The sequence below is a fragment of the Peromyscus maniculatus genome, chromosome 1 (genome assembly GCF_049852395.1).
Source record: "Peromyscus maniculatus bairdii isolate BWxNUB_F1_BW_parent chromosome 1, HU_Pman_BW_mat_3.1, whole genome shotgun sequence".
Taxonomy (NCBI): Eukaryota; Metazoa; Chordata; class Mammalia; order Rodentia; family Cricetidae; genus Peromyscus; species Peromyscus maniculatus.
The window spans coordinates 5,216,059-5,228,165 of NC_134852.1; the positions used below are offsets into that span (position 1 = coordinate 5,216,059).

The 12,107-nt window shown below is 47.1% G+C and overlaps 1 protein-coding gene and 1 pseudogene across 2 annotated transcripts in view; both read right to left on the reverse strand.

The window, feature by feature from the left end:
* LOC102921313 (paired immunoglobulin-like receptor B) overlaps positions 1-12,107 on the reverse strand; it is a 74,433-nt gene that overhangs the window by 20,816 nt on the left and 41,510 nt on the right. The window lies entirely within an intron of this gene.
* LOC102927729 (paired immunoglobulin-like receptor B) lies at positions 1,565-10,942 on the reverse strand (annotated as a pseudogene). Its single transcript, XR_013042071.1, has 15 exons — positions 10,909-10,942; positions 10,710-10,760; positions 10,245-10,529; positions 9,803-10,108; positions 8,584-8,868; positions 8,152-8,457; positions 7,531-7,827; positions 6,990-7,286; positions 6,654-6,704; positions 5,649-5,765; positions 5,281-5,356; positions 5,166-5,203; positions 4,885-4,937; positions 3,989-4,144; positions 1,565-3,912 (listed from the first exon to the last, which is right to left on the reverse strand). The product of XR_013042071.1 is annotated as a paired immunoglobulin-like receptor B (transcript).

The following is a 12,107-nucleotide window of genomic DNA, read 5'->3' on the forward strand; positions in this document are numbered from 1 at the left end:
TATATCCGCCCCTCTTTGGGTACAGTGATGCAGTGCCCTGTCTTTCAAGGTTAGTGTGAGAATCAACTAGTTCAGTGGCACAGGAGGATTCATATATAGATTTTTATTTCTGAGAATATGAATCAGGGTGGGAGAGTGCAATGGTTAGTTTTTTCATCTTGAGGTAGACTAAAGTCACCTGTGAAATAGGGAACCTCACCTGAGGATGTGCTTTGATCAGATTACACTTTAGTCATGTCTGTGGGCACTTTCTTGATTAATGAGTCTAAGAGACATCAGAACCTGATGCTACCCTCTCAGAGGACAACACATGGAAGCAAAGTTTGAGACTCCTGACATGTTCAATTCCATTCCCTGAATTGCTGGTTGGGTATAGGAAGGGAGTCTGCAATTTCACAGATACTGGGAATCTTTACTGGATACATCCAACTCTCTCTTCTGGTTCACCTTGGTGTTGCTCATTCCTCCTCAAACAGCTTCATGCAGAATTGTCTGAAGTGTTACTATGTATTGGTAATGGTTGAAGTTAGGACAACAATTCATTTCCTGAGTCAGATATAATTGATTCTGCTCACATTTGCATCAGCAACCTGTTTCCCTCACCACGTTGCATGACTTTTTGTAAACTAGTGTTGTGTACAGAATGGAAAGGACCTTAAAGCATCTGTGCTGTGTGGTGTAACGTGGCATCCTAGCTCCTTGTACACCTTCCATTGACCTCCAATGTAGTAACTATCAGAGTATCAATTCCTAGATTCATCCTAGGCACCATGTTTCAGAACCAGGACATATCTCCTCCCTCTATGTGCTTACAAGATTCAGATGAAAAAATGACAGGTCCAGGTAACATTTTTCATGAGGACAGAGTGAGGTGGTGTATTGATGGTATGGACAAACGTAGTCTCCTGAAGTCAGCTCGGTTGCTAGTTGCAGTGGCAAATCTCTTTAAATCCAACACTTTTGAGTTGGAGGAAGTTGGATATCTGTAAGTTCAAGACCAACCAGGTCTACATAGGGAGTTCCAGTACAGCCTAGGCTCTATAGAGAGATCTTGTCTCAAAAACAAAAAACAAAAGCAAAGCAAAAGACTCTGCTCAGTTAGAGGAAGAAATTGAGTACAGCCTTTCAACTACTTGCACACTCAGGTCTAGAAAATGGATTGTGTAACCAAGCCATGCTGTAAGGCCAACATCACCTAACTGTGAATCAAGACAAAGAAATTAGATGAAATAAATTATAGGCTAAACCCTCCCATGAAAATAGCTGCAAAATCTACAAAAATATCATTCCTGCAACCTGTAGAGACAGTCCTGAAGAGCAAGTAATCTGTGACATCATATTCACGAGTCCTTACTAAGTATTCTATGATGTTAACACCATGAAAAACATTTACTAAATATGATTTCTTCAGACCATATCCTGCTGTTAGCCATGAGAATGTATTATAAAATGAAAAGAACACCTTCTGAAAAAGCAGAATTTAGTCAGTCATGCAAATCCCATTAAATATTTAGAACTATACTTTACTGGTGATAGTAACAAGATTAGAATAAAACATACATAACTGAGACAGTTTTTCATGAATAGTTAACATTTGTCAGTGTCCCACAGCCATTCATCATGAACACTTACAGGAAATTAGATACAGAGAACCTCCAGGATCAGAATAATTAATGTACCAAAATACTGAAGTTAGCATCATACTTAATTGTGAGAAAGCAGATTTTGTATTAAATTATGCAGAAGGTAACAGATTCTCCTTTCTTCACACATTTTCAGCTTTGTATTTGAAGACTTAGCTAATACAGAAACAGAAGTGAAGGTAAAATATGAGAGAGAGAGAGAGAGAGAGAGAGAGAGAGAGAGAGAGAGAGAGAGAGAGAGAAATAATACAACTATCATTGTCTGAAGATACCATAATTGTCTATGTAGAAATTATGAATCAGTGTATGGTAACTTGCCCTAGCAAGGTGAATGTGGGATGATTGATCTGCAAGCCATTTGCTTTTGCATATATGAGAAATAGACAGTGGAAAATGAAATGAAAAACACATCAATTTAATGTGACACTCCCCACCCTCACACCCGTGGGGATATTTATAGTGGTCCGCAAATTCTACAAATCAGAAATTTGTGTTAAGAAAACACTTTCAAAGTCCTGACCACACTGTCCTGCCAGCTAGTCCTTATTCTACCAGTGTGTTAACACTGACTTTATATTTCAAGAGAAACTCTGTGAAGATCCTGTGTTGAAGCTTGAAAGGGTGGAGGGTCACAAAGAGTGTTTCGGAACATCTTAGGCAGAGTGACTTTGAATTAGGGGGTTTGAATTTACTTATTATTTTTGTTATTGAGGCACATTCTTTATTTCTAGTCTAACAGAGAGAAGCTTCTGCCATGGTGAATGTGACAATTTATTAAAATGGAAAATGACACATGAGGTGGGGGGAAGGAAAATATGTATAGAAACAAGGACCAAAGCCAGAGAGATGGGACAGCATATTCCCTCACTTTATGGATCAAGAAAAGAGTTGGTTCGGTCAGCAAAGGCCTACAGCTGGTGGAGTGATGTAAATTCATTTGCTGCAGAAGGAACTTATCAGAACACTCAAGCCTTCCTCTGCACCCAAAACTGTAGGGACCCACAGAGATCCACAATGATGCCTTAGTGTATCTTGACTAAAGGTCAGTGAGTCCAAGCTTGTTTTCCACTCTGCAAGGCTGCATAATAGGATGCTTTCTCCAAAGGCATGGTTACCAGGTGTCTTATATTTCAAGGCCTAATTACAGGATGCTTCCCATTAAGGCATAGCTACTAGATGTCTTGAGTGCTAAGGAGATGTTTACACTCATCTGTGCTTTGTACTCTGAACAGTGATGTCCTTGAAAAGGGGAAGTTTCTTTGCCCCCTTTACTTTGAATATATGAAGGCTGTGAATAATAAACACAGGAGTCTGTGGTACTGACACAGAGCCCTCCCAAAGATCTTCTGTGTCTATGTCTTTTTCTTTTGTGTCTACCTCTCTATATATTTCCTAGCTGTTATTTCTCAATTCTCACTCCTCCATTCAAGGACCCTTCAATATTTCATAAAAGGACCCAGACATAAAACACGTTTGCTCACTGAACATTCTCTCACAACAGTTCCTCAATATAAGAACTAAATTTTCTTACAGAAATCATGGGATCATCAGATTTATTTCTCAGACTCTGGAATCTTGAGAGATGTACTTCTTTCTTTTCTGATTACTTCTCAGTTGCATGGTGCATCTGTCTCTGACTGCCCCAAGTCTCAAAGACAAGAATCCCAAGGATTATGAGGATCACAGCAGCAAACCCCATCCTGATGAGATTCTCTACTGTGTGATCCTGGTAGTTAATGTGTGAAACATGTCTCACTCTGCAGCACAGGCTGGCATGAAATTCACTAAGTATGCCAAGATAACCAAAAACAAAATCAATTCTCCTGTATCAGCATCCCTGGGGTTGGGATTATGATTCAATGCAACCAAGCCTGTAAATTTTCTCATTTCATGGCTTTGAAGAGGAATGTCATTAAAACTAGTACTCAGTGTGAATCCATTCCCTTCTATTTAGTTTCTCATTTCACATGTTTATTGAGAAGTCTGCTTTATTTCCAAAATGTATGATGTTAGTTAAAATGCAATAAGGTTCCCAAAAGTTCACAGAATCCCTTGGAGGTCTCTGTTAGGTCACCCAGCAGGCAGAGGGTCATTGTTCCTTGTTACTGGGAACAGAGCCCTGTTGAGTGACTGCCAGAGCAGCATATACAGTGGACTCCTCTGGGGCCTCCCCTGCCTGGGAGGGAGGAGGTGCAGCTGTCCCCTGTCTGAGTGACCTGGTGCACAGCTGGGCATAGGTCACATCCTGGGGCTCCTCAGATTCAGCAGCCTGGAGTGGGAGAGATTGAGAGGAGGGTTATGCTTGGCTTGGGGGATGCTGAAATCCTGGGAAGGACAGGACTCACCTGACTGTCTATCTCTGTGTCATCTTCTGCTTGTCCATCTTTGGTGTCCAGGACTTCTCCTGACATGACAGAAGGAAGGACAGCTCCTGCCCTCCTGAGCCTGGAGCCTTTCACCTGGGCATATGTCTCTCCCTGGGGGTCTTCCTCAGCTGGTCTCTGTAGCAGGGTAGTAGTGAGAGACAGACAGTGTCTCCCTGTTCCCCTGGGTATCTCTGGCCAGTTTTCCACAGCATGGCCAGAGTGACCCATTTAGATGACAACATCCCTGATGGGATCTTCTGGGGCTTCCTTCCTACAGTTCTGACTTCTTATCTTGACATTCTGTCTTGGCTGTACCCACACAGTCCATCTTCCTGAAAACACATTTCTGGGGCCTGGAGAGATGGCTCTGTGGTTAAGAGCATTGACTACTACTGTGGAGGATCCAGGTTTGGTTCCCAGAACCCACAAGGTAACCCACATTCATATGTAACTCTCATTCCAGGGTATATGGCATTCTCTTCTGTCCCCTGGGAGCACTATGCAGGCATGTGTTGCAGAGACAAACATGCTTGTAAAACATCCGCACACACAATCCAGAACCCCACGTTTCTGCCCAAGTCCCTTTGGTTCCTGTCTGAAACTGCTAGTCCCTTAGATGTTTCTGTGGGCTTTCCCATCCATGCTGCCCCTCAGAAGACAATCAGACAGATGGCAAGGAGCCAGAAAGGGGACAGGATCGGTGAGACACATGATTCCGGGAAACCAGGAGAGAGTGAGGCAGGTTGTTCTTGCAGAAGAGAGGGAAGGGTCAGCTGTGGTTGCTTCTGAGGGCCAAGGGAGGGAGAACAAAAAAGGCTCTCTGGACTAAACTGGGCCCTAAGTCTTAGCACTGCAGATAGGGACAGAAAACTCACCCAGCTGTCCAGCTTGGCACCATCCTCAAGCTGTGTGTCCTCCACTGAAGCGTCTGTCAGAAGAACAAACAGAATGTCTCCTGAGCAGAGTCTAGGGATAACTCTGACCCTTAGTTTTCTGTATTGCCCCCAGTGTGGACAGAGAATCAGGGAGTGTTGTGATATCCAGGGTCTATAGTGAGAAGTTCAGACCCAAAAAGCAAAGACCCCAGAGCCTCTCCACCACCCCTGCAATGCTGAGTCCTCAGACATCTCCCTCCCCAGGACCCTCTTTATCTCACAAAGGCTTTCTTCCTGGGTAGCAGCAGCTGGATTGGATCTGGAGAGACAAGAAGATGTCAGTTGTCAGTGAGGTGTGTCAGGAAGGTGGGGTCTATATCTCTGGTCATGAGTTACCTCTTCTGGGAGCCTCTGTCTCTGGTTACAGGCTCTCCAGCTCCTGCAGAAAGTTGCAGTTCTGTATCTTTATGGGCTGTAAGAGAGAAGAGTCGCAGCTTCCCCCTTCTACCTAGGCATGGTACAGGGAAGGAAGGAAGGGACCTTTGCACCATGGGTGAGTGAGCAAATGTCCTAGGACATGGTGAAGCGCACAGAACACATGATAGTACACATATTCTGAGATCATGATCTTTGTGATCTGAGATCTGCTAGTGTTTCTAAACTATTCAGCTCAAGTTTGAGGGTTCCCTGGGGCTGTGGTCCTGATCCCCTGCTTGGCTGTTCACAGGGGAACCTGAGACCCAGGTCACCCACACCCTACTCACCATCCTTCCTGAATTTTCCCTGATGCCTTCGTCGGAGAAGGAGGAAGATGAGGATGAAGAGGAACAGGAGGAAGGCCACAGAGACTCCAACCAGAACCTTCAGGTACCCTTCCAGTCCTGAGACACAAGTGATGTCATGAGTGGGGAATGTTGCTGCTGAACTGAGTACCTACTGTGTGACAGACACATGCTGGGTCTTTGCACTCATCATCTGCCCTCCTCACAATCTTATGTAAGGATGAATTGTCTCTTTTTCTGTCTCCACAGTTCACCTGCCTCAGATCACCTGACTAGAAGTGGCAGAGCTGGGAGTCGAACCCAGGGCCTCTTAGTTCCATCTCTTCTCTCCACCAGAGCAGAGCCTCCTGACTGGAGCAGAGGAGTCTCAATGGCCTGCCATGGCCCTCTGCCTCACTTTCTACACACCACCACCACTGTGGGACAGACCCACTGCAGAATCAGGTTCTGGGGTCTCCTCTGTCAGGAGAGGTCACAGCCAAGGCCAGCACTGAAAGAAATTTAGACATGTGGGCCAGGCTTCTCCCCTTTTTACTCAGAGAAACAGCAGCCAATCCAGAAAGGGAAAGGCTGGTCCAAGTCAGCAGTCCAAGTCTCTAGAAGCAGCTGTATCAAGCCCATAACTAGCTATTGCCCATTTGGGCCCCACTTTTCTCCTTATTATCCCTCTGGGACCTGACTCCATGCAGGTGAGAGAGGTTTGTTCTCAGGGCCTTAGAGTCAGGATGGGGAGGCAAATGTCTGAGATCTCTGCTCTCTACCTCACCCACATGCCCCATCCTCCAGACAGAGTCAGAACATTCTGGATGCCACTTTCTGTATCCAAACTTCTAAGTCCTGGGTCTCTAGGGTCTCTGTTGAGATCTCTGTTTTCCTCCTTTACTCACAAGCTAAAGTGACAGAGAAATGAGGACTTCAGTGGGCTAAGAGATGCCAGGCAGCCTGGGGATGGAGCATACTCCCTGCCCTGAGGTGCCTGATACTCACCATATGTTGGCATGGACTTTGAGGGTGGTGGGCTGGAGGTTCCAATGGGTCCTAGGAAACAGAACAAGAGGGGGTGAGGGTTAGATGCTAACCTAGGGCCTGTCTCTGCTCACTGTCCTGTAACCTCCCCAAAATCTTCATGCTGTCTACCCCAAACCTAGATTGCAATAGAGGATGGAGTGGACATTACTTGAGGAACTCCTGCTGGCTTCCACTTCTCTGTCAGGGAAAGTGCCATCTGACTAACCTTCCTATTGTCCCCATAATCCAATCCAAGTTAGGGGCTCTCCTAGGTTTTGGACTGTGAGTCACCCTGAGAGTTCAGGTTCACCTTACCTGAGACCATGAGCTCCACAGGGTCACTGGCATATGTCAACAGGTAGGGAGATGAGTCCCAAGAACCATAGCACCTGTAGGTGCCTGAGAGGGCAGAGGTCACAGCACTCATGGAGAATTCTGCCTGCCACGCTTCATATTTTGATTTTAGTCGCTGGGGTTGTTGGGCTGCTTCCTCCTTGGACAGAATGAAAGTGTCCACCTGGTCTGTTGACTGACACAGCAGGGTCACGTTGTCTCCAGAGTGTACTGTGGAGTTAGGCTTCACTGAGAGGGAAGGACTGAAGGGAAGCTGTCCTAAATAGAAAAGGGATGGTGAGAGGCTGCCTTCAATGTTCTGAGCTGACACCTCACCTGGGTCTGCCCTGCGCACCTGGGACTCTGTCTCTTTTCTCTGACTTAGGCCCTCTCCTGTTCTCCTGCCTCTACATCTCTTCCCAAATAGGATTCCTGTCCCTCATCCCAGCCATCACCTCCTTAACTCCCCCATGAGAACCCATGCACAGGTTAGGTACCTGAGGAAATCTATTTAGTTCCTCACCTGTGATCAGGATATCCAGGGTGTCACTGGAGGCTGACCACTCAGAGGAGAGGTTGTGTGCACCATAACATCTGTATTGGCCTCCAGTATTGATGCTCACAGGGCCCAGGGTGAAGTTGGCCAAGGAGAAACCAGCCTGGGTCCATTGGACACCCTGCTGGGTGAAGATAGCTTCCCCTAACTTGTATAGAGCAAATCTGTCATAGTTGATGTCAGAGCAACACTGCAGGGTGAGGCTCTTCCCAGGGTCCAGGATATGGCCTTAGTGAGTCAGCAAGGATGGCTTCTTGGACAGACCTAGAGGGAAGGTGTCAGGCTAGTGATTGAGAAGCTGGTTTTTACCAAACACTTATCCCCTCCCATCCTGCCCTGCACATGTCACTGCTTCTCCCCAGGAGTGGGGCTCTGGCTCAGCCACCAGGCTCTTCCTCAACCACTTTTTTTTTGGTTTTTCAAGGCAGGATTTCTCTATGTAGTTTTGGCCCCTTTCCTAGAACTCTGCCTGCCTCTGCCTCCCAAGTGCTGGGATTTATGGTGTGTGCCACCACCACACAACCCTCAACCACTCTTTACCCAAAACTACCCATTGGGACAGATTGGTCAATGATGGGGCTGACTCACCTGAGATGTGTATTTCCAGGGTTTCACTGGGTACTGACCACAAATGTGGAGTTTGGTTGTAGTAACCATAACATCTGAATGTCCCTCTGTGGTCCGGTGTTACATGATCTATAGGGAACAAGGCTTGGTACGGCATAATACTGTGTATATACTGTGAGTTCATGGAGCTGAGGAACTTCTGATCTTCCTTGGTGAGAACAAGTTTATCATATCCATCCTGGGAGACACACTGGAGGGTCATGTTCTCTCTTAAAGTCACCACAGGGCTGGGCAGGGCTGTCAGTCTGGGTTTGTTGTGGTAGATTCCTAGGAGAGGAGGAGGCAGACTGTTACATTGGCTCACACAGCCACAGTGTTCCCCAGGGCTGGACTGCGGGAGGTGAATACTCCTGAGAGCAGAGCCTGGGTTTGAGACCCTGACTGTCCCCTCACCTGTCACCACAATCTCCAGGATGTCACTGGGCTCTGACCAGCCAGCTGAGCTGTGACAGTAACAGCGATATTGCCCCACATCTTGCTGTGTCACAGAAGGGATGGAGAACTTGGCCTTGTTCTCAGGCTTCTCTGGGGTCTCTTTGTCCAAGGGTTTCTGGCTTCCCTCTTTATGCAGAAAACATATTTCTGTATCTAGGGTCCCCTGACACCAGATGGTCACGGCACTTGTGTAGGTGACCACAAAACCTGGCTCAACCTTGATGGTGGGTTTGTGGAGGGCCCCTGCAAGGAAGTAGGAGAGAAGAAAGTGGGTCTGTCTGAATGTGACACAGAGAAAGTCACAGTTGTGGATGGCCTATTTTTCTTTTCAATTTATTTTTCTCTCATTCAATACATCCTGACAGCAGCCGTCCCACGTCCCCTCTCCTCCAGATCCACTGCTCCTCTGTTTCCTTTCAGAAAGAACAAGTTTTCCAGTGATATTAATTGAACACAGAATAATAGCATGCAATAAGACTAGCCACACCATCATATTAAGGCTCACAAAGCAACCCAGTAGGAGGGTTAAGATTCCACATGCAGGAAAAAGAATCTGAGACATCCCCATTCCTATTGTTTAGTCTAACAAAAATCCCAAATGAGCCGGGCACTTTTGGTACATGCCTTTAATTCCAGCATTCAAGAAAGAGATGCAGGCAGATCTCTGTGAGTTCAAGGCCAGCCTGGTCTACAGACTGACTTCCAGGGTAGCCAGAGCTACACAGAGAAACTCCAAAACAAAACAAACCAAAACACCCAAGGTAAACAACCACAGCGTGTGTGCAGAGGGCCTAGGGCAGACGCTGTGGTCGCTGTTTCAGTCTCTGTGAGCCCTCATGATCCCTGCTTAGTAGATTCTGTGGGCCATGTTCTCCTGATGTCCTGAGTACTCTGGCTCCTGCATCCCTTCCTCCTCTCTTCTGTGGGGTTCCCCGAGCTGTTGTGGATGGCACATGAGTTGATCCAGAGTAACAGAAGGGCCCATAAGGATTCGTCTCTGTCCTGGACCTCCTGGGCTTTGCTGTCACTCTCTGCCTTGGATTCTGTATCTTGTGTCCCACTCTCTACCATGCTCTGTGTCATGGACTCAGGAGCCCTGGCAGTTCACACACACCACACACCAAGGCCTCCTTGGCATCTATATCATTTCAGCATCATTATAGGGAATGTTCCTCACCTGAGACCAGGAGCTCCAGGGGGTCACTAGGTTCTGACCACACCTGTGGGTTGTTCCTGTTAAAGCTGTGGCATCTGAATGTCCACATTTGTCTGGAGGTCACAGGGCCCACAGAGAACAGGGACCAGGACTGTCTAGTATAGGAGTTATACTCTGAGTCCCGTGTCCAGGAGAGCTCCTGAGGTCCTTCCTTTCTCAGAACAAACCTGTGATAATACTGCCCTGAGACACACTGGAGGGTGACATTCCCTCCTTCAGTCACCACAGGGCTGGGCTGGGCTGACAGACTGGGTTTACTGTAGACTCCTAGAAGAGAAGGAGGAATCAGTTAAATGTATCAGGTCTCATTATCCTCTATGGCTGTGAGGTGGAGGTAGCCCTGTTAACAGACCCACCTCTTGACAGTCAAGCCTGAGGCTGGGGACCCTGTGTGTCCTCTCACCTGTCACCACCAGCTCCAGGGAGTCACTGTACTCTGACCATCCACCATGGATTTGATATTGACAGCGATATTGTCCTGCATGTTTTTGGTTTATTTCAGAGATTGAGAATTCTGCCTTGTTCTTAGGATTTTGTAGAAACTCTGTGTGCTTTAGTTTTTGGTTTTCCTCTTTATAGAGTCTGTATGCTTTGCTTCCTGTGGTCACCTCACACAAGAAGGTCACTGTAGTCTACTTGTAGACCACAGAGGCTGGTTGTACTCTGAGGATAGGCTTAGGGAGGGCCCCTACAAGGAAAAGAGCATCTAGAACTCAGGACAGCCAGCCTCAGATTGCAGCTCCCAACCCCAACCCTCCAGCCATGCCCAGGGTCATGACACAGGTGTTGTTCTCCCTCCTCACTGCCCAGGCATGGCTGCAGGAACCATGAGAAGTGAAGGTCAGGACAGCTGCAGACACTCACTCACCTGCCAGCACTGTGGTCCTGAGGCTCACAATCAATCCTGGAAGAGAGTTCCCTGTGAGAGGTTTGTCCCTTAAGCTTTAGCAGTTCCCCCACTCTACAGAACCACCTGAGACTCTGGGGTTTCCTGATGGGCCAGTGCTGGGCTGTGGGGCAGCATCAACCCTAGACCACAGTATCCCCTCCCCATCTCCACATCTCACCCAGACAAAGCAGGGCTGTGAAGGTGAAGGTCATGGTATCTCCTCCTGGAGGCTGCAACTTTTCTCATGGGCAGAGCTACAGAGACTGTCTGGATGGACAGGAGACACAGGGTGTGGCCTCTGGAGGCTGGGCACTCCCTATGACATGGTTGTACTTCAGCAGCCCCACAGGAAGAGGAAGTGCCCTCCCCAGGCCCCAGGCTCTAACTTCCCCAAGGCTGTATCTAGGTCAGGTAGTAGACTCTGCAATCAATTCTTTGTCTATTTCGTCTGTCCTCATCTTTGTCTGTTCCCCTTTGAACTGACAAATTCGCAGACATGTCTGAATATTACACACAAGAAACACAAATTTACATGTGTGTTTGCTTTATTCCTTTCACATTTTTTTTGGTGAAATACTTACTTATATTCAAAATGTTTGAAGGTTCCTGTGATGGGTCTCACTGTTTACATCTGCACGGAATAAAATTTATAATCCTCTTCCTCATAGCCTTAGGTGCTGGTTTATATATGTTCACCTCTATTTCTGGTTGGTTGTTCATTTTTGTAATCTTTTTTAATTGAGAAAATATTTTTCATTCATTTTACACATTAATCAAAGATCCCCCTCTTCCTCCTCCTGCCCCCCCCAGTCTTTTTCTCTCAACCCACCCCCCACTCCAAAACACTAGAAGGCAAGGTCTCCATGGGGAGGCACATTCAGTAGAGGCAAGTCCAAGCCCTTCTCGCTGCCTCAAGGCTGCACGAGGTGTCCCATCATAGGCACTGGACTCCACAAAGTCCACTCATGCACCAGAGAGGGATTCTGATCCTACCGCCAGGGGGCCCCCCAAGCAGATCAAGCTACACAACTGTCTCGCAATGCAAAAGGCCTAGTCCAGTCCCATGTAGGCTCCACAGCCAGTGATCCAACTTTCATGAGTTCCCTCTACTTTGGTTTGTTCATCTCTACACGTTTCCCCATCATGACTTTGATGCACTTGCTCATAGAATCCCTCTTCTCTCTCTTTGACTAGACTCCTGGAGCTCTGTCTTGTGGTTGGCTGTGGATCTCTGCATCTGCCCCCATCAGTCATTGGAGAGAAGTTCTGTGACGACAGTTAGGGTATTCACTGGTCTGATCTCTGAGGTAAGCCAGTTCAGTTCAGGCACCCTCTCCACTATTGCTAGTAGCCTAGGCTGGGGTCATCCTTGGGGAT